The sequence below is a fragment of the Callorhinus ursinus genome, unplaced genomic scaffold, assembly GCF_003265705.2.
Source record: "Callorhinus ursinus isolate GAN/ISIS: 27379988/994484 unplaced genomic scaffold, GSC_fseal_2.0 scaffold7, whole genome shotgun sequence".
Classification (NCBI taxonomy): domain Eukaryota; kingdom Metazoa; phylum Chordata; class Mammalia; order Carnivora; family Otariidae; genus Callorhinus; species Callorhinus ursinus.
Genome location: NW_027397069.1, coordinates 31,735,518 through 31,758,994, shown reverse-complemented (window position 1 = coordinate 31,758,994; position 23,477 = coordinate 31,735,518). Strand labels below are relative to the sequence as shown.

The following is a 23,477-nucleotide window of genomic DNA, read 5'->3' as shown; positions in this document are numbered from 1 at the left end:
GAAAGTCATTTAACCTTCTGTGACCAAGTTTTGTTGGTGTAAAAAGGAAATAGTAACACTTAACTCTCATGGGTGTTATGTACAGTAATTCATATTTGAAGTCATTTTGAGGGTCTTTACACACACACACACAGCACAAATTGCTATTTGAACTGTAATACCGAAGTCAACACGCAACTCAAATGCAGACTTGATTCATACAGCCATCATCCAAAAGGCTGTGAGTTCTTTCTCTAAGGCGATCTTTCCAAGGGAAAAATAGTATTACTTTCTAAAATTATTATGTCAAACATATTTCAATCAGGAGCAAATGAACTTATGATAAATCCAATAAATCAAGCACACAAATGGCCTTTTCTGCTTTATCTTGATCTTTAGAGCTTCAGTTTTTGTTAGCACAATTCCTCAATTGCAAGCATTATCCTAACTAGAAAACATATTCTAAAAATATTTTTCCTATTGTGTTCTAAAAACAAAACCATTATTAACTCGTCACACATTTATGAAAAACTTACCATCTGTTAGATAAATTGCAAAAAGTGGGAGATACAGGGATAAGTGTCTTACAGTTGGCAAGCAACAGAATGGGGAAAGAGCTAATAAATAAATATTACAATTTGAACTCCATTAAAAAACCACAAAAAACAAAACACAACAAATTCCCTTCTGACATCTAAAGTTGAGGGCAACTTATATGTTTAAATGTTTAAAACATTGCTGGGCTTAGTCTTATAATTGCATATCTAACATAAAGGAAAAAATATGTATGTATATATATATATATATATTTTTTTTTTTTTTCTAAATGACTAACAGGCATCACCATAACATGCATCTCCTTAACTGGCAAAATCAAATTAGTTCTTTCCAAGTCAGGGGACGCCGCCCTAACTCCACTCATTCATAAGGACAAGAGCTAATGTTTAGTTTCCAGATTAGCAGAGAGACTTTCCTCTCCCAATTTTGTCAAAACTTTGAATCACATTTAAACACTATGCCTGAAAACTCTCTCATCCCAGTAAAGCTACCTTTCATTCAATCAAATCCTCAACTGACCTTTTTAAGGAAACACATTTTAGTTAAGCTGTTCTTTTCTATTTTCTTTTTCTCTTCCTTTCTCTAAAATGAAAGGAGGGCATAATGTTGAATCTCTTTTTAGTAACAGGGCAAACTCACTATAGAAAGAAGATTCAATTTGGCCAAGAAGCCAGCAGAGTGAAACATTCTACAAAGAGGATAGAGCTGGTAAAAAGACATGCAAATAATTGAGAACATTTTGTGTGTTTGTCACTGGGGCTTGTGTGTGAGATAAAAGGTCACAAAGAGTAAGATGGTAAGTACTGTCAGGAGGAACACAGTGGCCGACTTCGTGAGCGAATTTTACATTAATGATCACATTTATTTCCCACAAAGTCTCTGGAAAGTACGGATAATTGTCCCCATCTTACAAATGAAAAGCATTCTGCTCAGAGAAAATAACACAGTAAGATCCCATAAGCACAGTGGGATAGATCCTAGCCTCGCACCTAGCTACCTCTGACTTCACAGCCCGTGTGTTTATGGATTACCACACCAAACACTAGAGCTGCAATTCTGGACTCTCCCCTTCTCATCCAAAGCATTAGGGCAACTGTTTTAGATCTTCACTTCATAGTTTCAAACTTAGGGCACATTGACTGTTTTGAATAAACTCTTTCACCAATATTTATCCTGCATTAGAGACTATGAATAGTGCAGTCAATAAGATGCTTATTCCCTTGTGAAGCCTGCAACTGAGCCTTACTCACACATCCTAACACATACACAATAGTACTCATGTGGACCAGTGCAAATTACAGGAGTAGATGAGTCTGTAATGTTTATGCAACACTAATTTTTTTTTTCACAAAACACAATGTCATAGATATAATACATAAGAAAAAATGTAAAAACTTAGCTTGGCCAGTTTGATTTTAAAAGATAAAAACAAGATCACAAACTTTTGGTTAATTTTAGGAAAGAGATTATATTTGGATTTAAAAATTAGTTCATTGTGCAAAAATATCCATATTACCCCAATTAGCTTAAAAAGGAAATTAGTTTATTGATATACATAAAAATCATATAGGAACAATTTGGCCCTGTATAGTAAATTTTATGAAGGCCGTGTTCTTTAGAGACACATTACTTCATCCATTCACTATTTCTCAATAGTAATATAGGGAATTCATTCATTAAGCATAAAACTCAGATCTTATTGAAAAGGAAGATTCTTCTAACCTCTGAGCAGTAGTATGCATGTCACATTTTAGGGATTTCCCTTGAGGGAAACAAATTCTGAACACACTACTTTAAAAATATAGCTAAACATATGAATTGAAACATTGTATTACAAACAAAATTAAATTCTTAACTTCAAAATGTAACTTCCTTCCTCCCAGGGATCTTTGTAACTATATCCTATTTCTCTGGCTGCTTCTAGATTTCCAGGCATAAACAGAACAATATTCAAAGGTAGCATAGATGAAGTACCTCGTTTAAAGCCAGAGGCCAGCTTTGGTGCTTTCAGTGGTCAGATTTAAAACCTTGGATGTGGCTCTTTGTATCTCTGGACCTTCCTTAGTTCCCTCATATCATAATGGAAGTGTTCAAATAAATTATTGATGAGATCACTTCAAAGTCTGACACAACAAGATTCCATTTCATTTTGGGGGGACACTTCAGCTCTTTATCACTGGCATACATCACCCCACAACTCGGCATGCTATCTCAAGGAAAATCTTAGAAAAAGAAACATGATACTACTGTACAAATTATGTTTTTCAAGTACCTAACACGAATATATGCTCCCTAGAGTTTCAGTAAGCCAGATTGGCCTGATAAGAAATGGACATTCTGAGAACTCAGTACTTGATGTTGAGTGATTGTCCACTTATCAAAAATGTTGATGATACTTAGAATGTACAACTACCTAAATTCTGTGTACATTTCAGAATACAATGTAAGACTCAGTTTTAGTTTTGTGATTATCTCTAGCTTTATCTTCAAGCATATTTGAAGAAAAGACAGATTGGTCCAATCGTAGTTTTTGGTAAGCCAGGAGGTTATTAAATAACTGCATATTTTTACATCAGCTTTATCTGGCAAGGCAGAATACTAGAAAGATTTTGAAATCTAAGGATAATCCCTAAAAAGGGGCAAATACAGGAAAAGTTAAGCCAGGTATAATGGTAAGGCTACAAGAATCATTTTATCCACTTCTATTTTGCTTTAATCTGGTCTCCATTATTGGTGTAAGTATACTTCCTCTTAAAGAGAAATTCATTTGTTACAGTTCCGATATGTAAATTGGATGCAATATCTTTAGTACTGATACTACATGTTTCATTAGCAATTTATAGTTTAGAAAGTACTTTCTTATTCATTACTTAACTTTATATTTCGTGAGACATTGTTTTTTATCCAGAAGGGATATATTACACCCCATCTTAACGATATGGAAAATCGAGGCCAAGCAGGTTTAGAAGAGTGTTCATGGAGCTACCATGTGACAATTGAACCCAAATTTTAAATTTCTTTTTGTCTCTAAATCCAATACTTTTATTTCCTTTTGTGTCTAAATATAAGTTGAAGAAATATCATTAGTTCTTGATAAAGTACATTTTTCCTTTTTAAAATTCTCTACTTAACATTTTAAATACTTCATCCAATTTCAGATTTCAGAATTCCAGCAATCACTACTTGACCTTGGTCTGAATTACTAATAAAAACATCAATGAACTCCTAAATCAGCACACAGATGAACTATGGCTATTTAGTTTGTGCTCCCACCATCTGCAGAGAGTGTAATCACCATTGCCATAAACATCAGCATGTATAATTTATGGCATGGCAATGACACCACACAAAGCTCTGTAAACTTTTCATAGTTTATTTGTACAGGATTTTATGATTTACAGTGTGCTTTTAAATACAGTACAATGATCCCATTTTAACTTCATAACAAACTTAAAAGTGAGAAAGAAAGGTGTTTTTGTCCCCATTTTATATATGAGGAAAATGAATTCCACATAAATGATGTGGTGGCCCCAGAACATGGAGTTAGAAATACAAATTTAGTATTGTTCAAATTTGTTTTGGCTTACCCCAACACAAAACAAAATTATCCTACTTGTTGTCTTTTGACGGAACATTAGTACTGAAAATAAACCATTATTTAAAACCATAAAACATTAAAATGGGAGGAAAAAATGAGGCAGAATAATAGATAATTTATTTAGAAGTGATAATTCAACAAATATTTTTCCAGAACATGAAATATAAAATAAAAACTGTAAATAATCAATTTGTTGCCTTAACTTTTTACTGCAAAAATAATTTAAATTTAAAAAATTTAATTGATCATTTAAATTTATCAGGTGAAACTATAAAAAAGAAATAACTTCTAATTTTATCACCTTAATATTAGTAATAGACCCCATCCAAAATTTGAAAGTCAATTTTGATGCTCTCTATGTCATTTAAAAGGAGCCATTTGATGGAAACCAACTTGTGTTACATGAAATATTCATACATGATTCTGGAGCCTTCTTTCTTAAGAAAACTTTCCATAAAAGTCTTCTTCAGAAGCCAGCATCTACCTCTGTATGAAACTTTTATCTAGAGAGTTAAAGTTTTATAAGGTTTAAGATTATAAAATATTAAAATGAAGGTTGAAGTTCTGATATGTTCACTCAAAGAAAGTGAGCTGAGGCTTTTCTTTTTTTCTTTTTTTAAATTCTTACTCTTTTCTCTCTGAAGAGCATAAGAACTGAAATACAGTGCACTTCAAAAATTCCCTACAGGACAGTGATGATTGACTGATTTCCCTTTTCATGTTTCATAACTGGGGTTCCAAGACAGCTAAAATAAATATTAATCTGGACAGTTACTATGCTGATTTGAATTACTAATTTTTTTTTTTATATCTCGGTTTAATTATGGTGATGCAAACTTCACTTCTTCAGCCTATGAAACACTGTAAAAAATATTTTTAATCATGGTAAAAGACAAATTTTAACTTGGTAGTTGTTAACTATCAAGCCCTAAATATAACATTTTTATGAAAGCAATTTCACAATAATCTTCAACATATCATCAATATCTGTGTGGTATTTTACTATTTTGAAAGTTTTTATATGCACCAACAAATTTTGTAGTAATAATTATCATCCCTAGAAAATTTAACATCATATTTTCGAAAGCTAGCTGTAGCAGGTAAAGAAGTCATTGTCTAATGTCATACTTTTAAAAGAATTGTGAGTAGAAATCAATACTGGAGAATATAAAGAGGGCAGTCACATTCCCAAGCCAAGTTTAGTTGGAATATAACATACTCACGGGGAAGATGTTAGATATGTCTAGATCACAGATTTCTACAGAAATAGATATATGGAGTAGGGAGTTAGGGCTTTCTATAAAATAATTGTTAATATATTTTCTCATGGGGTGTGATAAGTTATTCTTACTGTTGCCTAACTATGTCATATAGAGATTTCATAGCATTTTATTTAATCCTAATTAGTAATATTGCTTTTCCTAAAACCAAAATCTCACAAGATGACCATTTGAAGACATTTCTTCTGCCCCTGCTTAGCAAGTGAAAATGAATAACAGATGGTTATATCCTCTATTGATAGTTGCCTTCAACTCATCAGACTTTACTTTTGATTACAGAAAATCTTAGTGTTATCCTAGAGTTATTTCTACATAATGCTCTTAACCATTACTGTTTACTTTGGGCAATCCAATGCATCAGGTACTTGATGTTCACCAGAAAGGACTCATGTGGATATTTCCTATTAAAGGGCAAGTATTTTATGCAGACATTCCATGAATCAAATTTAACTCAAAAAAGGATATTTCCAGCATTGAGATTGCCTAAAGTAGGTAGTGATTTACACATTAACTGAACTGTTTAAATGTATGGTAATGGGGGACGTGATAAACATTTTGTTAAAGAGTTTCTTGGACTAGATGAGTGGATGCCTCACTGATTTTAGGGGCCTTTCCCACGTATGATTTATGATTCTATCTGCCCTTGTTGACATTATGGACTCTCTGCCAATTTGTTCTACTGACTTTTCATAGGTAATGGTAAAGTGATAAGGAAATCTACATCTTATTTATTTATTTATGTATTTATTTTTATTGGCTCCAAAATAAAAATCCTAACTTGAAGAAATGGAAATAAAAAGTATTTTTTTCCATTTTTGGTTTTACAGAATTATTTTGATTTGTCAAACTCTATTAAGCTATACTTTTATAGATTAACTTTTATTCTTATATGTGACAAAATTTCCAATATTTCAGACACCTAGATTTCATATTCTTTATTATTGATCTCTACTTTCTTAGCAGCTGTATAAGGCATTGATTATTAATTTAGTTCACAATGGAATCCAAATTTCCAGTAACTAGCAGAAATTCTGATGCACTGAAAACGTGTTTGCTCAGTCAGCGGTGGAATTCAAAGTTAATGCAGTCATAATAAAATAAGAGTTATGCCTCCTTTTAATGTAGTATATTTGGCATTACTACTATAAGGCTGTAATTATGCCTTTAACCATGAAACAAAGACAAAAATCAATACTCTTGCCTATGAGAACTTGAGAGAAAGGTAAAGTACAATCCTGAAGAACATTTAAGTTATTTCTCACACTTCCCCAGTATTTGTGAGGAGTGTTTTTGAGTAGCTATATTCTTAAAAAAGAGACCTCTTTTGTGATGGTAGCTAAACCATAAAAAAAAAAGCTTGATATCTTTTATCTTCCAAATTTAGAAGGCACTATCAAACTGAGGCTTTCCTATATATGAAGCTATTAAAATTTGAATTTAATAAAATGTTTTTGCTAAAAGTGGTAAAGGTACTAGACACACCATAACATATTTTAATGTTAGGTATTCTGTAGTGTATTTTGAGTGCCAATATTTAGTAATATTAACTACTAAAAGATTTATTAAAAACCTAACAACTTACAGGTTTCTAGGAAGGCATCCATTTCATCCAGATTGCTCAGTTTTTTGGCATATAGTTGTTGATAATAATTTCTAATAATTTTTTTCTATTTCCTCGGTGTTAGTCATGGTATCTCCCCTTTCATTCATAATTTTATTAATTTGGGTCCTTTTTCTTTTCTTTTGGATAAGTCTGGCCAAGGGTTTATCGATCTTCTTAATTCTTTCAAAGAACCAGCTTCTAGTTTCATTGATCTGATCTACCTTGTTTCTGGTTTCTAATTCATTGATCTCTGCCCTAATCTTAATTATTTCTCTTCTAACGCATGGCTTAGGCATCATTTGTTGCTTTTTCTCTAGTTCTTTAAGGTGTAGAGTTGGTGAATTTGGGATTTTTCTATTTTTTTGAGTGAGGCTTGGATGGCTATGTATTTCCCCCTTATGACTGCTTTTGCAGTATCCCATAGGTTTTGGACTGATGTGTTTTCTTTCTCATTGGTTTCCATGAACTGTTTAAGTTTTTCTTTGATTTCCTGGTTGACCCATTCTTGAGCAGAGTGGTCTTTAGCTTCCAAGTGTTTGAATTTCTGCCAAAGTTTTCCTTGTGATTGAGTTCCAGTTTTAAAGCACTATGGTCTGAGAATATGCAGGGAATAATCTCAATCTAACCCAGAGCAATCTATACCTTCAATGCCATCCTGATCAAAATTCCAATGACATTTTTCAAAGTGCTGGAACAAATAATCCTAAAATTTGTATGGAATCAGAAAAGACCCCAAATCACCAAGGAAATGTTGAAAAAGAAAAACAAAGCTGGGGGCATCATGTTGCCCAATTTCAAGCTATATTACAAAGCAGTGATCACCAAGAGGGCATGGTACTGGCACAAAAACAGACATAGACCAACAGAACAGAATAGAGAGCCCAGATATGGACCCTCAACTCTATGGTCAAATAATCTTCGACAAAGCAGGAAAAAATATGCAATGGAAAAAGGACAGTCTCTTCAATAAATGATGCTGGGAAAATTGGACAGTCACATGCAGAAGAATGAAACTGGACCATTCTCTAACACCATACACAAAGATAAACTCAAAATGGATGAAAGACCTCAATGTGAGACAGGAATCCATCAAAATGCTAGAGGAGAACATAGGCAGTAACCTCTTTGACATCGGCCACAGCAATTTCTTTCAAGACACATCTCCAAAGGCTAGTGAAACAAAGGCAAAAATGAACTTTTGGGACTTCATCAAGATAAAAAGCTTCTGCACAGCAAACAGTCAACAAAACAAAGAGGCAATCCACAGAATGGGAGAAGACATTTGCAAATGACACTACAGATAAAGGACTGGTATCCAAGATCTATAAAGAACTTCTCAAACTCAACACCTAAAAAACAAATAATCAAGTCAAAAAATGGGCAGAAGATATGAACAGACACTTCTCCGAAGAAGACATACAAATGGCTAACAGACACATGAAAAAATATTCATCATCATTAGCCATCAGGGAAATTCAAATCAAAACCACACTGAGATACCACGTTATACCAGTTAGAATGGCAAAAATTGACAAGGCAAGAAACAATAAATGTTGGAGAGGTTGTGGAGAAAGGGGAACCCTCTTACACTATTGGTGGGAATGCAAGTTGGTACAACCACTTTGGAAAACAGTGTGGATGTGCCTCAGAAAATTAAAAATAGAGCTACCCTATGACCCAGCAATTGCACTCCTGGGTATTTACCCCAAAGACACAGATATAGTGAAAAGAAGGGCCATATGCACCTCAATGCTCATAGCAGCAATGTCCGCAATAGCCAAACTGTGGAAAGAGCCGAGATGCCCTTCAACAGACTCATGGATAAAGAAGATGTGGTCCATATATACAATGGAATATTACTCAGCCATCAGAAAGGATGAATACCCGACTTTTACATCAACATGGATGGGACTGGAGGAGATGATGCTAAGTGAAATAAGTCAAGCAGAGAAAGTCAATTACCATATGGTTTCACTTATTTGTGGAACATAAGGAAGAGCATGGAGGACATTAGGAGAAGGAAGGGAAAAATGAAGGGGGGGAATCAGAGGGGGAGACGAACCATGAGAGACGATGGACTCTGAGAAACAAACTGAGGGTTCTAGAGAGGAGTGGGGGGATGGGTTAGCCTGGTGATGGGTATTAAGGAGGACACGTACTGCATGGAGCACTGGGTGTTATACAAAAACAATGAATTGTGGATCACCACATCAAAAACTAATGATGTATTTTATGGTGACTAACATGACATAAAACAAAACAAAACAAAAAAACAAAAACAAGAAAAAACTCTAACAACTGTTTTTTTTTTTCATTTACCTTTAAAAAATGAAAACAAAATCTAACTTGGATTTTTGTTTGTTTCCTCTGAAACAGGCTCTCCTCCTTTCTTTCCCACATATATTAAATTCAGTGCAAAATCATGGGGGTGGGGGTTGAGGGAGGAATCAATCAAGTGCTAAGTGCTGTTCTTAAGGAGAAATAAAATATGAATTACACATGTTACTTGATCTGCATGGAAATATGCTGGAGTGGGAAAAACAAATAAGTACCCAATTAACAGAAACATATATAAGGCAAAAAATGATTATTGCAATAAATATACTAAATGAACTTTTATGAGCAGACAAAGAAATAGACTATTAACTTTGGGGAGAAGACAGAAAAATTACATGTAATGGTGAAATTTGGCTGTAGTCTTGAAGAAAAGTATAGAATTTCAAAAAGTATTATAGAAATCAAAAGTTTAAAGAGTATTGTAGGTTCTATGAATAAAACATAGAAAGAGATATTTAACTACAAGACTTTTCCAGGAAGTGTAACACTTAGAATGGCAGAGCCTTAAATATCCAGTGGGTAATATAAGATGTGCAAGATAGATGAGTGCCGTGTTTGGAGAGCATTCTATGCAGCATCAAGAATTTTATTATTTATGGTATAGGCCATGGGAGACACTAAGACCTTTGTGAAAAGTGAAAACAAGATATGTTTTTAAAGATAAATTTAAGTCGAAGAATTTTGTCAAGGGTATACGTTAGCAAGGAAATGGGTTAAATACAGGAAATTAATTACGATACTTTTGTGAGAGTCTACTTAAGACAGAAGCAAAGGAGAAAAGAAAAAAAAAAGATTGGAGACATATTTGAGAGATAAAAGGGATTGATGACTTACTTTGTATGGGGACAAAAGAAGGGAACTGAATAAAGGTGCTTTTAAGCTTTCTATTCTGAAATACAGGATATCTGGGGAAAGGAACAGGTTCCAAACAGGACCAGATGAAACAGCTGGGAAAGAGCTTTCATTGGCATTTATTTACTCTGTGCCACACGCTGTGCTAGGTACTCTACACACATCGTCCCATTTGCTTTCCATGAGAATGTAATCAAACCAGACATTATCGTCCTCATTTTTCATTGAAGAACAAGAATGTCAGGAAAAGCCAATTACGTATCATGGTATAATTTTAACTGGTAAAAGTGTAATTATACAAATTAAACTCATGTTTGTTTTGAACTTTAATTTGATGTAAGTGTACAGTAAGTACTATTTTGTGTCTGGATTTTTCTTAAAGTTATGTCTGTGAGAGTCACACTGTTGCATGTAGCAGTCAATCAATTCTTATCGCTTTAAAATAGTCCAGTGTATGAAGATTCCATGCTTTATCCATTCCATTATTTTTTAGAAAGAGAGAGAGAGCATACACCTGTGCACGAGCCGGGGCGAGGAGGGGCAGAGGGAGAAGGAGAGAGAATCTTTGCTCAGCAAGGAGCCAGATGTGGGGCTCATCTCAGGACCCTGAGATCATGACCTGAGCCAAAATCAAGAGTTGGATGCTTAACCAACTGAGCCACACAAGCACCCCTTTCCATTCCATTAAGAATGGATATTAGGTTATTTCCAGTTTGAGTCATTACAAATAACATTGTTATGAACTTCTTTCACATATGTTTGAGTTCACATATGCGATTATTTTGAGGGTGTGCATCTTTACAAGTGGAACTGGTGGTCCATAAAGTATGTGTGTGCTCATATTTAGTACACACTGCCAAACAGTCTCCATACTCACTGACAAATTTACATTCACACCAGTGGTTGTACTGCATCTTGAAAATGCTGGATATTAAATGTTCTTTTCTTTTTAAAAAGTTTAGCCATTCTGATGGGTACTTAGTTATATTTCATCATGTTTTGATTTGTATTATATTGATAGCGTTTGGATGTTTTCTTTTGAAAAGTGGCCTGTTTATATTTGCTATTTTCAAAAAGTTGGTTCTTTGTATCTTCCTTGTCTGTAGAAGTCCTTAATATATTCTAGATGACAGTTCATTTTTGAAACTATATATCATAAACATCTACTCTGTGGCTTCACTCTCATAATGGTGCCCTCTGATGGAGTTTTAAATTCCAATAAAGTCCAATTTATTAGTCTTTGTCCTTTGTGAGTCTTCTTTGAGAAATCTTTGCTTGTCAAAATATATGAAGGTGTTTTCTCATATTTTGTATAGATGTTTAATTGTTCTATTCTTTATGTTTTGTTTATGATAAATATATTATTGATCTTGTATATAGTGTGAAAGATATCAAAATGTTAAACTTTTTCTTCCAGATACACAACTGACCCAGCATTATTTATTAAAAACACCATATTTCTCCACTGCATTACAATGAAGACTTTGTCACAAACCAGGTATATGTGTAGTTCTGTTTCTATTTCAATTAATTATTCATCTATCTTAGCCCCAATAACACAATATTTTATTTCCTTTAGTTGTATAATACGTTTTGGTATTTTGTAGAGTAACTTTTTTTTTTAAAGATTTTATTTATTTATTTGAGAGAGAGAGAATGAGAGATAGAGAGCATGAGAGGGAAGAGGGTCAGAGGGAGAAGCAGACTCCCTGCTGAGCAGGGAGCCCAATGTGGGACTCGATCCCGGGACTCCAGGATCATGACCTGAGCTGAAGGCAGTCGCTTAACCAACTGAGCCACCCAGGTGCCCCATAGAGTAACTCTTTAAGATTGCTTAAACTGCTTTTCATCCTTAAAAATTTCTTAGAATTACAGTCAATCTTAACAACTTCCATCCAAAAGAGATGGAATTTTAATTGGGATATAATTTAATCTATACATAATTTGGGAAGAACTGGTATCTTTACACTGTTGCCTCTTTCCACTCTTGAATATGCTATATCTTTCTACTCATTTAGTTTAAAAAATTTTATCTTAGTAATGTTCACAGTTTTCATTGTAGAATTTTTTATATATTTCATTAGATTTATTACTTATAATGTGACTAAATCTTTAAAGTTCTTATAAAAATCATCTTCTACACATTCAGTTTTGACAACTTATTCTAATTTATAGGTGTTAAAGTAACTTTATATAGTGATCTTGCACCTAGCAATCTCACTAAACTCATTCAAGGATTTATCTGCAGATTAAGATTTTTAGGGAAGGAAGTTGTTTGATTTTGGTCATTTGATTCTGATTTTTTTGGTATGCCTGATTCTTTTTATTTGAGACCAGATATTGTGTATGAAATATATAGAGATTCTTGATATTATCTTTCTCTCAGGTGATAAAATTTTCTTTTGGTAAGATGATAAAGTATGGACAGATCATCTTTTGATAGATGAGGAAGGTCAAATTCTAGTTTGCAGCCGCCCCTGGGATATAGCCCACTCAGGGATCACAAGACACCTGGAGGGTTGTTCTTAGTCCCTCCTCTTTGGCAGGCCTGAATTCCAATTTTTGTCTAACCAGTAACATGAGAATCTTATATTTTTGTTTGGTTTTTGGTCCTAATGGCCTTTTATTTCTTGGTTTATTGGCATCCCTTCCAAAACTGGAGCAGTGTCTTAATCAGCAACTGCCTTAAGAGGATAAGATAAAGGCAGAATATCAAGCTCACTCCCTTTTGTTCCCCTTTATCTAGGGACGTTGACCCTCAAGTCTTTGTTGATTTGGTAGCCCAAAGTCATTTTCTTTTACTGCATAGTGAGGCTGCAACAACCCCCAATTCATAGTTTTTTGGATAGCATCCATTACGTGCCCTGTGAACTGGTAAAAGATTTGAGGATAAAATGTAGCTGCAAATGCAGGGTTCATCTCAGTTCCCTTCCCTATGCTCCCGGATCTTGCATCCCCAAGTCCTTGCTGTCTTGGTTTCTAGTTTTTGTTTGTGTGCTTGTTTGTTTTTAATAGTTTTTTTCATTCTCAGCTGGAGGTGTATCTGATTCCAGCTTCTGTGACACAGTCAGAGGCATAAATCTTGTGTTCTTCAACACAAAATACATTTGAAGGAAAGCAGAAAATCCATATAAAACTATCTAGCTTGAACTCATGTGGAATTTTGAGGTATACGTGAACATTTTAAACTTGAGATTTATTCACCCAAATTCATCAGTATAAACCACTCAAGTGATTTAGATGTGAAAATAACATGTGTTTTTAAGTCTATCTCTATTACATGCAACCTAAGTAAGTTATTTAGGGTTCATAAACATATTGAACTAGAACTCTAGATCAAAATTTCTAAGTACAAGATACCCAACTTGTTTTTCTTCTATTCTGTTTAAGTAAAACTGCAGTGGTTCACCTTTAATTAGTTCAAGATAACAATGGATACTTATTAAATTTGGTATAAATAAGTTAATTGATGAATAAGTAAAGATAGCATCTATCCATGCCTGTCTTATATCATAATTTTTCTTGCTGAGTTTATTTTTTTTTAATGTTTTAGACTTGCTTTTGTGGACAAGCATACTATTTTTTTTCAGTTTCAATAATTTCATTCCAGTTCACATTTGTGTAACAAAATTCTATTCTGGTTATATGGACACAATTAAAGTTTGTTACAAAAGAAAAAGAACTTTAAAAACTAAATGCATTTGCCTTTATAGTTATCAATTTTTTCTCCTGTTCAAAGATGTGTGATTTTTTTCCCTCTGATCTTCTTTTTACCTTAAATTAATAAAGAATTTTATCTTCTCTTCTAAAGTTCTTTTTTTTTCATTTTAGTTTTCCCAATCACATCCTGCTTGCTTCCTGGAGATACATAGTACTGTTAAATTTGGCTATAGGTTCTGACCTTTCTTAATGGCAATTCAGTTTCCTCCGAACACAACTCCAGTTTTCAGTCCTCAGTGATTTCAAACCTTTGCTTAAAACTCTAAGCATCCAGGGCCCTTTCTGATTGCTTCTCTTTAAGTAGACTGGGATACTTTAGGTGGGATATATAAGGCCCTTGGGAGGTACAAGTATTTTATAGATTCCAATAAATTTTTCTAGGAGTTACAGTTTTTTGTTTTTGTTTTTTTTTTCCAGTCCCACAGACAGCCACTCCATAGACAGCATTAATAACAAGGGCATAATTTTTACCTCTAAGTAGGATAAATCTTATGTTCTTTTTAAAAACAGCCACCACAGCTTTTACAGATGTTAACATGCAATACATTTACTAAACCTTTATTGGTATCATCACATGGCTTCTGATTTGATCGTTATAACTAATGCAATGTTATAACTAATGACAATGTTCATATTGTCACTTTTACTCATACTTTCATTTCCCCATGCCATTTTGTCATTAAAAATTTATCCATTGGTAGGGCCCCTGGGTGGCTCAGTCAGTTAAGCCTCTGACTCTTGATTTTGGCCCAGATCGTGATCCCGGGGTCATGAGAATGAGCCCCTCCTCGGGCTCCCTGCTCAGCGGGAAGCCTGCTTCTCCCTCTCTCACTCCCCCTGCTTGTGTTCCTGTTCCCGCTGTGTCTCTCTCTCTCTGTCAAAGAAATAAATAAATAAAATCTTAAAAAAACAAACAAACAAAACCCTAGCTCACGACTGACTGTGTTGCATAAGTGCCTTTCTTCGCTGTGTGTGAGATGTGCTGCCTTGGAGAATAAATTTTGCAAATATCAAGTTTTGACTTAGATTACATTTATAGGTGGGCTTATGGAACTGGATGGTTTCTTTTTCTTCCTAGGGTCTGAATCATTCTTAAACTCAGCAGGGTTAACACAAAACCACCCAAAACACCAAAACTGTGAAATTTTGTTTTCATCAGGAAAATATCCATCAAAATACTGAGGTAATAATATAGGTTATAAAAAAATAGTTATCCTAAGAACTGATTGAGTATCAAACTTTAGAGGACTAATTAAAGGACATGAGACACACAGAACAAAGCAACAATGATTTATGAGGACTAGTTAATAAGCGCACAAAGAGAATGAACAAAGCAACAATATTTATTTTGGCCAGTTTGGCCAGTTGGCATCAAAATTTTGCTAAGTTTCTTGGACAAAAAGATAAATACTTGCCCTCAAGTTCAATATCTGTTTGAAGTGTAGTATCAGCGAAAACCATACAAATGTGTTTTTTTTAATGTGTCATGTCATAAATATAAATAAGAGCAGAGAAATCAAGAAAGGTGTTTGTGTGCTCACCTCACCAGACCTTTGGAAAGTTGAGGGGGATGTGAGATGGTCAGCTTCATTAGAATTAAATATTCTAGGTGTGCTTGTTCAGTGCGGACCTAGTACCTCTTTTGTGACTCCGGCGCTCGCTATGGCCAACGAAAAGCCCAAGGAAGGAGTCAAGACTGAGAACAACGATCATATTAATTTGAAGGTGGCAGGGCAGGATGGTTCTGTGGTGCAGTTTAAGTATAAGAGGCATACACCACTTAGTAAACTAATGAAAGCCTATTGTGAATGACAGGGTTTGTCAATGAGGCAGATCAGATTCCGATTTGATGGGCAGCCAATCAATGAAACAGACACACCTGCACAGTTGGAAATGGAGGATGAAGATACAATTGATGTGTTCCAGCAGCAGACAGGCGGTGTCTACTAAAAAGGGAACCTGCTACTTTACTCCAGAACTCTTCCTCCAGACCAAGAAGACATTCTCAATTAGAAAGCCACAATTTGGTTCCACCACATCCTGACTACTACAGTATAGTTTTTTCTATTCTTTCATTTTCCTCTTCCCCATTCCTTTATTGTACATAAAGTAACTGTGTATGTGCACAAGCATAGTGCATTTTTTTTTAACTAAACGGCCAATGGTATGTTTTGATCAACATCAAATGGAGATGAGATGGGGGGAAATACTGCTTCTGTGAAAATACCCCCTCTCTCCATTAGTGGCATGCTCAGTCAGCTCTTATCTTTATATTCCAGTAAGTTATTTTGCTCTCACTGTTTAACAAAAAAAGAACAACATAAAAATCCTTGCATACCTTGTTCGATTGAAGAATTTTAATGTTTTTCATTTATCACTGTAAAACCAAGGACAATTTTATAACTTTTTTGTATGTAGCTGTTACATGTAGGGCAATCTGTCTTTAAGTAGGGATAAATTACTCTAAAAGAAATGAATCCTAGATAGTTTTCCCTTCAAGTCAAGCATCTTGTTGTTTAAATAAACTTCTTGTTTAAAAAAAAAGAATTAAATATTCTAAATTAAATATTCAGAGGTGAGTATTAAATACATGGGAATGCCAGAGTATGTTTCACCTTAACATATACAAGATTGTTATAACTTGTCATTCAGAAGCTGCTGCTCACCTTCCGCCCACATCTGCTGTGATAGTTCACACCACGCTTGTAATGTTTTATGTTTTCAGTTGTTTGATTAGTATTCACTTAATGTAAGCTTCACAAGGTAAGTAACTATTGCCTACCATCATATCTGTAATGCCTAGCAGTGTCTGGTAGAGTGACTATATCTTGGATAAATGAGGAGATATAATATATAGCTAACTTGGCCACCTGTCAATGTTCGTGTGTAACAGACTTGTACAGCTCAATCTGACTTAGGTCTAAAGCTGGGTGAGGGAAATTGAGTCCTAAACATGGTCTCCTCAACATTGTTACCCGCAGCTTTCAGCTCTTAAGGTCCACTGATTATTTACTTTCTTTTAATTAATCTTGAGGTGTACTTGTATTGCAATAAAATGCACACATATGAAGTGTACAGTTTGCCCAATTTTGACTCATGTGTACACGTGTGAAACGATCTCTTCTGAATTACATTCTATTTCCCTCATCCAGAAAAGCTTTGTTGTACCCTTTGGCAGTCAGATCCCCCTCAAACCCTGTGAACAGGCAGAGACATCTAATTTCTAACCCCGTAAATAACTCTGGCCTGTCATAGGACTTCATGTGAATAGGGTTATATAGTATGTACTCTTTATACCTAACTTTCTTTTGCTCAGCATGTTCTTGAGAGTTATCCTTTAAAAAATTACTTAGTAGTGTCTCATTGTATTAATATATTATAATTTAAAATACATGTATTTATTCTCTTGTTAGATTGTTTCCAGATTTGGGCTATTTTGAATAAAGTTGCTGGCTTCTTGATTCTTGTCTCTACCTCTTGGAATTCTGAGCACCAAATTATCAAACCTATGGTGTCACTGATGTCTCTGAATCTCTGAAAACTGTTTTGTATGTACCTGTATGCACAGGGAGTAGGGAAAATGGTTCATAATTTTCCTTCTCAAAGACAGTGTCCAAAAATAAGTAAATATTTTTGACCCCATTTGCTCCTCTTTTCTAAAACACATCACAAATTGGCTTAAGGCCCTGTCTACTGACCTGTTCAATTGTCAGTTCCTGGGCCCAACTTCAATTCTTCCCACACTCTTCTGAACCAGAGTCACTCCCTTAAAACAAATACGTTATGAGAGGAAACAAGGGAGCAAATTAGGGAAAGGAAGGAGAAAATAAACATTGACTGCTACCTTCTTTGTTGCTTCACTTCTGTTATTTCTTTAAAATTATCATTAACTTATTTAATATTGTTTGAAAGCATACGCAAAGTCTGAGACGGGCTTTTCTACCACCAACAAAACATCACATGTTTTCTACCTTCAGAAGATTTTTGTTCTAGCAATATGGACATTATCAAATTCTTAAGCATAGGTGTTATTTCATAACAGTAAAAGTGCATTTGGAAGAAATGTATCAGGTTTTAAAAGAATGGAGAGGGTAATTCTGGCAAACACATAGGTCATGATCAAGTGATGGTGACTTGATACTATAATGCTGTTTATAGACTAGAGCCATCAGGAACAGTGATATTTGAATATAGATCTACCAGCATTCCTTCTTTCAGTGATTCCTTTGTATATAGCAATATTTTAATTTTAACTATGGGTGCAGATATTGGTGAAAGACAAACTAAATACTACCCAAGTGACTAAAACTTGGTGGTATTTTTATGCAGGATTTCATGTCCATGAGGGATTCAGGCCAAGCACCTCGCTTATAGGAAATGACCAGAGCAACACTATCAGCTCCAGCTTCAAGGTCAAATCTCTCTAGCCTATGGCATGCTAGCCAATCCTCCCTACACCTTGAGCCATAGTAGGGAAAGGACAATACATTGAGAAAAGGTAGGAAGCAGGTGATTAAGAATGGAAGGTTGAAAGACACGGTGCTTGCCTATTCCTACAACAATCAGTAACAAGAAAGCAGCCATTCTTTTATTTAATTTTATTGTTCACTAACACTGGGAAAGAAATACTCCTTGCAGCATCAATTACCATTAAATAAAATTTTAAGAACAGTGGGAAGTTTTAGGGAATATAACATTTTCCCCTGCATTTTATTCTTTAAATCTCTATGTTTTGGGGGAAATAAACTGTTTAAAAGGGAGTAATGTAAAGCTATTATAGCCAAACTTCACAGATGCACTTTAAAGCCAGAAGCAGTGCCTTTGTTCAATGACACATGAGCATCCATTGACGTAAGGGCTTAGCAGGTGGATCAGACAGATGGTAGTCAGAATTCCCAGGTTTACCACTAACATTCATTGCTTCATCAAAACCAAGATAAAGCAAAAAATATTTAAAAGAGAAGGCTAAGCATATATCAACTCCTATTACGGAGACTAGTAAGCTAAATTTTGCATTCCACAGCGATTATCTGGGGGAAATTAAAGCATTAACTAAAGACATTGATAAATATTTCTATCAATTTGCTCAGACAAAAATGTTTTTTAAACTACAGACTATAGCATAATTATTCAAAATAAACAGTAATTAACTGAACTAAATCAAGCAACACAAGGGTTTGCAAATTTGCCCTGTGGTTTACCAGCTGTGCTTTTTACTGTCTGCACTGTGAATTTATACTCAAGCTTTGAGTTCTCAAGAGGTGGTAGAAATTGAGGCACATTTTAGAAGCATATTAAGTACAGATAAAATTACTAATTTAGTCAGTCTAAATCATCTGGCAATGAAAGATTTATTTTAAAAAATTTTTGTGAAGCAAGTTTACCAAGCTTTTATTCGGCACCTACTGTATGCCAGAAACTGTGAGAAGCAAAAGGATATAGATTTGAAGAAGACATTTAGGGTGTAAAGAGAATAAAATATAGAGACACGGTACAAAATTCTGAAGAATAATTGAACTCCAGGTTACTGACTTAGTAAATCAAGAAAATGAGCAGAATTCTTCCTTAGAGCTACATTAAAAACAAATTTGGGAATCAGAAACTCCATGTATTACCTCTGTTTTGGACTCAGATCCATAATTCTTCCTGGATGGTGAGAAAGGTTTATCCCAGAGCCTGATAATTCTGGGGATGTTTTATTTTATTTGCTTCTCTTTGTCATTAGGGACAGTACTCACAAGGCATGCTACAAGATTCCTTGTCACTGTCAGGGTTGAAATTATAATGGATAATTTGCATGGCACTATATGGCCTGGGCTAAATTCTTGGATTCCTATTTGTAACCACAATATGTATATGTTATACTTCCACTGAAGTGGGAAGATTGCTTGATAACAGAATGAAAAACAATCATTTTATATGACAATTCTTAAATACTAATCTATCTATTCACCTCCCTAGCACGTTTCCCATTGTTCAGAGTCTCATATTTTCCTTATGATTCCAAAAGCATAGCTTCGGCGTTCAATTTATGAAGTCATATTTAATGAACACTTTGTAGGCACTAAACAGAGCATTGGGACTATAGAATGAATAAAACCCCATTTCTGTCCTCAGTTCTCACATTCTAGTTTTCATAAGATTCAGTTTTATAATCTAGTTCAACTGGATAAAACTGTCATGGCATGATCATCCAAACAGTGTCTGAACAAGTATTCAGAAGCTACCTAAAAACACACCAATCCAACCAGGGGAAATACATCTCGGTATTTTCATGTTATATATTAGAAAAAAAAGGCCATATGGAAAACATACCCTGTATTCAGTACTTATTCTATGTAATACGTTGAACTAATAGCATTATCTCTTTTAATTTTTAAAACACTATGTGAAGTAGGTATCATATTTTCCCTTTTCCTATATTTATCTTAATTTCCTTTCCATTTTATTTGTAGAATGTTAGGTCTATGAGAAGGTGAGAGATTTGCCAAATGTTAAATAGCCACTAAGTGGTTACCCAGGAACTGAACCCTGTCTGGGGAAAGCCAGTGAGGAACTAGTGGTAAACGGTCATCCAGATCACCTGCTGTCCAAGTTGTGGTCCAAAATGGGCAGATCATTCACGTAGAATTCCTTCTTACAGAACAGAAAAAGGACAGGAAATACTAGAATGGGGACCCAGGAGGACAGATTCCTTCACAAAAAGTTCTTAGGGAAGTGCTAGATGCCACGGTTCTTGGAAACAGGCTGAAATCCCCAAGCACTGGGACTTTCCAAGAACTATGGAATCCAGAATTGACTTTGGAGCCATTGAGAGCCACCATCCTTCCTCATTACCTCTACCATAACCATTGCTATCCTCAGGTAATCTCACCCACCAGTGGAGCAAAATTTTACCCCAAATGAGAAGGAGGTACAGAAGAAATAGGAGAAGGTACAGTTGCTATCCCCAAGAAATCTGGTAAGAAGGAAGACTCCAGAAACAGAGAAGCCTGCACAGTGACTAGTCCAGACGTACCAACCCTCTCGAACATTCAAACCATGTCAGACACATAGATCATCACTACCCAGCCACCATGATGGGGGAGTGGGTGGCAGGTTAAGTTGCTCTGTTAACTCTGAAGTCTACTTTTAATGTAAATAAAAATGCTTGGGTTTGTTTCCTAAGGATCAGTCAGTGTACATGCAGACACCCAGTTTTCATATGAAAACCAAGCCAACTTTAAATCAATTTTAATTTAACTTTTCTGATATATGGACCTAGCTTTGCTTTTTTTTTTTCCAAATGGCTTTTACATGTTATCTTTTTTCTCTTCTTATTTTTTTCAAGTTTATTAAGGTATAATTCACAAATAAATTATAAAATGTTTAAATTGTATGCTGTGATGATTTGGTTTATGTATCCATTGGGAAAGAATTCCCCAAATCTAGTTAATTCACACATCCATCATCTCATATATTTATCTTTTTTGATTTTTGTAAGAATGTTTAAGTTCCACTTTCTTAGCAAACTTCAATTATATAATAGTGTTAGCAACTATAGCCACCGTGCTTTGTGTTAGATATTCAGACCTTACTCATTTTACAGCTGAAAGTTTCTATCCTTTTACCAATCTCTCCTCATTTTCCTCACCCACCAGTCTGTAGCAACCACTTTTCTATTCTCTGTTTTTGTGAGTTTGACTTTTTTTTTTAGATCCCATATATAAGTGACACCATGCAGTGTTTGTCTTTCTGTCTGGCTTATTTCACTAAATATTCATTTTAAATATTGTCATTGATATTTGTTACTTATGTTTTATGAGAATTGCATGTTTCTAATTATTTATTTATTTAATGTTATTTCAGTTAATTTTAGAATTTGTTTTAAAAGTAGCAGAAACATGTATCAACTCTTCTAAACTTAATACAATGCACAAAATAACAAGTTATGTATATGCTTTATATTTACAAACTCAGTATCTGTGACAGAGTTATACTTTCAACAGAATGTGCTGTTCCTTTTCAAAATTTTCTTTGATCATGGTAAATCATATGTTGTTCACTCAAGTGCTGACCATTAGACCTATCAAATGGTCATGTGAAAATAAGATTATTTTTCATTTTACTTACTGTGGCATGAATCAACAAATTATGATGATTTAAAAGTCACTGAGGTCTTCTAGAATAAGGAATATTGTATTGGGTGTAGCTAATTGTTTTTCAATTCTTTATCTTTTTTATGTGTCACATATTTGAGTTTTGTACCTCAAGTTAAGTTTCACAAATATCTCCTCACCTACAAGGAATTTCCAATATTGTATTCAGGGTCATCATATGCAGTGGGTATGCATATGCTCTAGTGTTTAAAAATATGCCTAGGGCGCCTGGGTGGCTCAGTTGGTTAAGTGACTGCCTTCGGCTCAGGTCATGATCCTGGAGTCCTGGAATCGAGTTCCACATCGGGCTCCCTGCTCAGCGGGGAGTCTGCTTCTCCCTCTGACCCTCTTCCCTCTCGTGCTCTCTATCTCTCATTCTCTCTCAAAAAAATAAATAAAATCCTAAAAAAAAATAAAATAAAATAAAATAAAAATATGCCTATTTTGTGAGTGTAAGTAGAGATGTGTGTGTTCATCTATGAAAGAACTAAAAAGCTTATGGCTTTATGTAAATTCTGATATAGAAGTTTGATAATAAATTCATACAAATAGTTGAATAGATTGATTTGTATGCTAATGCTATCAGTTTTTTCCCCTCTACATAAAAATAACCAACATTCAGTTAAAACTACTAGGAACTTAACTTGAGAGTTAAAATTTTTTGGATGCCCAGTCTTAGGGGAGGTTCATATTTTCTTGAGTTTCAACTGCAGGAGCCCTCTACCAGAGTCTTACTATAAAGATCTGAAAAAAATCCCCTCTTGTTTCCAGCAGGACAAGGGATAAAGAATAATTCTTTTGAAATACCTGCAGAGTTCTCTGTTTCCCTTAACAAGGCCTTCCCACAAGGAAAAATATTAAACTGCTGTATCAGTACCAAACCTATTGGGATTTTATCAAAACTTAACCCATCTGGGGGAAGTGAACCACTCACCTGAAGCTCACTAAAAGACTGGGGCCTAATCATAGGACTTCCACAACCCCACACTCTACCACCATATCAGTAATATTCCAGTATAATAAAGGGGTTATTGTTAGAAGAACTGCAAGACTTAGATGTTTTTTAAAGAGTTTCTAGGGATACCCAAAGAAAACAGTGGAGACAAAATAAGAGCACCAGAGGAAATTTTAGCCTCTGACACCAGTTTTAATAAACACAGCCTAACATGTAGCCAGACAACCATAAAACCTCAGTTCCTTTTACCTGATACATCATGTATAGCTTTTTTTAAAAATTTTATTTATTTATTTGACAGAGAGAGAGCACAAGTAGGCAGAGAGGCAGGCAGAGGGAGAGGGAGAAGCAGGCTCTCCAATGAGCAGAGAGCCAGACGTGGGGCTCGATCCCAGGACCCTGGAATCATGACCTGAGCCGAAGGCAGACGCTTAATGACTGAGCGTCTACTCAGGGG

At 34.8% G+C, this 23,477-nt stretch overlaps 1 protein-coding gene and 1 pseudogene across 1 annotated transcript in view; one reads left to right on the top strand and one right to left on the bottom strand.

Annotated features, from left to right (window-relative positions):
• The window catches only part of KLHL1 (kelch like family member 1), a 378,887-nt gene that overhangs the window by 319,515 nt on the left and 35,895 nt on the right, over positions 1–23,477 (bottom strand). The window lies entirely within an intron of this gene.
• On the top strand, positions 15,580–16,069 carry LOC112826471 (small ubiquitin-related modifier 2 pseudogene; annotated as a pseudogene).